Genomic DNA, 3519 nt, shown 5'->3' with positions numbered 1-3519 from the left:
GGGATGAAGATTAGCAGGAGTAGGATGAAGTTGCCTAAGCAGTGAAGGCGGCTGTCAATTATTGCACCTACAAGTTGAGCTTTTGATAAGGCTCAAAGGTTACTTAACAGAAGCATTCATGGGAGAGAACCACTTGACAGAAAATAATTAATGGGATTCTCCCAGTAGACAATACACCATTAAAATACAACTGTTGGCTGTAGCAAGGGAAGTCTTTAGAAAACCAAATACTTAGTCTTAAATTGTGAAGGAGCCGTGAGCTGCTGGTGTTTTCCAAGCTTGATAAAGCAAATACAATTCTTTCTAAAGGAAGCTAGCTCCAATTATTTTTTTTTAAATCTAGGTCTCCAATTATTTTTTAAAACTTATCTTGTAAATCAGTGTCAAATAAGGAATAAAAAATAAATTATCAAGTGTTATCAACTTGACAAGAATATAGTTTGTCAGAAAAAGTAGGTATTAGAAAAAACTATATGTATTTTGAGACAGGGCTAGTCTAGAACTTACTGTGTAGATCAGGGCCGGTCCAGTTTGCGATGACTATCGTGCCTCTGCTTCTATATTCTATAAAGCACTATTATTTTCAAATAGATAAGAGGTAAACTTGAGATTTTCTGCCATTCCTTAAAGATGAAAAACAGAATAAACCAATTTACATGCTGAGTAGGCTTATAATTATATAAGCTTAACTGAAGAAAGATATGTTAGGAAAAAAACCCAGCTAGAACAAAGTATAATGTGGGATGTCCTTATGTATATGTGTTGCTTTTATGGGTTACTGAATAAAGCTGTTCTGGCTAATGGTTTGGAGAGTAAAGTCAGGTAAAAACTCTGAACCACAGATAGAAAAAGAGTAGGCAGCGTCAAGGAAAGGCCATGTAACTGCCTAAAAAGAAGGACACCGGAACCTTACTAGTAGGCCACAACCTCATGGTGATACATAGATTAATAAAAATGGATTAATTTAAGATTTAAGAGTTATCTAGAAATGTGCCTAAGCTATTAGCCAAACAGTGTTGTAATTAATATAGTTTCTGTGTGATTATTTATGTCTGGGCAGTTGAGAAATGAATGAGTGGTCTTCTTACAAAACAGTGCCCACAATCTGGGGCATGCAGCTACACAAGACAAATAAAAGCTCTTTTTTTTTTTTTTTTTTTTTTTTATAAAGGGCTTCTAGACCCACAAAAATGAGGGCCAAGCGCAGCTTCTTGCTAGCTGCATTTTCTCCAGTGGACTCTGTTTGCTAGAGGCAAGCAGAGGTGTGATTCCTTTAAGAGAAGGCTTCTGGATTCAAAGTTAGCAGCAAAAACTGCAAGGCTGCTGCGCACCGCGCCCCTGTGTCTGCGCTCTGTGTGCTGGCACCCAGTTCGCAAGCTTCAGACAAGGAAGCTGGAGGTTAAAATACACAAACACACACAAACAGAGAGACAGCGACACGGGAATACAGGTCAGTGGTAGATATTTAACTCCCACAGGTCCTGGTATTTTTATCTCCAGCACTGAAGGGGAAAGAGAGGTAAAATTGGAGGGAGGGAAGGAAATAAAGCAAAGGAAATAGCATGAGGCAACGAGGGCAACAACAGAACAGAACACACAAATGAAGTCGTCCCTAAAAGGCTCACAAGTTGATCATTATTTTCAATATAATCAGGAAAACAGAAGTCACCGGCATTAACTGTTAGGATTTAGAAATGGGATAGTATACTAAAAACTTCAGATACTGAAAAAGTTTGGGGACGGGGTGCTGGAGAGAAGGCTCAGAGGGGAAGACCGCTTGATACTCTTCTAGAGGACCCAAATTCAGTTCTTAGTACCCACATTGGGCCGCTCATAACCCCATGTAACTTCAGTTCCAAGGGATCTGACACCTTCTTCTGGCCTCCGCAGGCACCAACCCAGACATAACATTCACACACATGCACACACACACACGAACACACACATTCACACACACACATACACACACACTTAGATGAAAGTGATAAGTTCTTAGAAAAGACCATTTGTTGGCATAAGAGTCAGAATACATAGTTAATAAATATGTTGAGATATTTATTAAAAGTTTCCTGCAGAGAAAATGATAAGGTCAGATAGGTTTGTATGTACATTTTTATTAACCATTGATGACACAGTAACTGTGGTAAAAGAAGACAAAAGAACAGTCCCCACTTTTTTGACCTCCCATTGTTATCCCTCAGGATAACACAAGAATAAGAGAATTCAAGGCTGATGTCACTCATAAACAGGAACAAATTCTCTCAAACAAAACATCAGAAAACATCAAGTTATATAAAATGCATAAATAGTATTTCCTTAAAAGTTTAAATATAATTTACTATTAAAAAGTATGCATGTTTTATTCCTTGAATGGAATGAATACCAACTTTGATGAATTTGCTCATATGGAAAGTGCTTTGCAAGAGTCAATGCCCATTTGCTATAAAGGTTCTTACAAACAGGGAAAGTGAGGAGCCCTCTTCCTTTATCTCATCAGGCCTACCCTGGATAAGTTCATGAAACCATCACATTCAATATGTATCTTCTTGAGATCAGGAATACGATCTTTGCTATTGACATTCTGCAGTTTACTCAAAGTCTCAGGCAGTGAATAGAAAAACTAGAAAAAAGTATAAAGGATGCTAGGGAAAAATTAGAAAGACAAAACGGCCCCTATTCAGACAGGAGTTTGTACAGCGAAACCCTTTAAACATTTTACAGATAAAAATTCAGATTCTATATGTAAAGGTAATTACGTAGATAAACACCAGTATACCCTGTTGTGGGATATTTTGATTGTACTCTGATACTTCTGAGACAGCCAATAAATTAAACAAAGACAGTGACTAACCCTCTGAAATTAGCCATAGAGAAGCCAGGAGTTTGGATAGAGAAGATGTGAAGGAGGAAAGGGTGGGGCTCCAGTTGGGCACTTTTTTGTTTGTTTCTTTTGTTTTATATGACAAGGAGGACACCTTTCTCGCTGGGTCTCTGGCCAAAAACTAAGGTCAACTGGTGGCTTCTTGGCTTCTCTGACCTAGCAGGTTTTCACTCTCACATCTGACTTCCAAGTCTTTGTTAATAAACAGAATGACAGAGACTTAATTTAAATCTTTATATTGCTGAGATGGTAGAGTCAGGATACAGGACTGGAAGGCCCTCCAGGCCTCAGCCTAAGTGGCTGGCTGTGCACTGACTGGGGGGCATGGGGCCACAGACGGTAATTAAAATATCAGTAAATTTATTTGCAGCTGTTAAGCTGACAGAAAAACTACAATGCCCAATTCAATTATTTTTCCAATTATAAAAATGATAGAAATAAAAATTTAAAGATGTTATTCAAGATAGGAGAGTAATATTAACTGTCACTGTTTGTGGTGTTTGTGGGTGTGTGGTTGCACAAGCATGTAATTCCAGCTACTCAGGAGGCTGAGGTTGAAGCATCCCACCCATGGGAATCCAGAATGAATTCTAAACCAAGTTGATAAGCTTAGTGAGACTGTGCCTCAAAAAAAAAAA

The sequence above is a fragment of the Microtus ochrogaster genome, chromosome 4 (genome assembly GCF_000317375.1).
Source record: "Microtus ochrogaster isolate Prairie Vole_2 chromosome 4, MicOch1.0, whole genome shotgun sequence".
NCBI lineage: Eukaryota > Metazoa > Chordata > Mammalia > Rodentia > Cricetidae > Microtus > Microtus ochrogaster.
Note: the sequence above shows the minus strand (reverse complement) of the source record.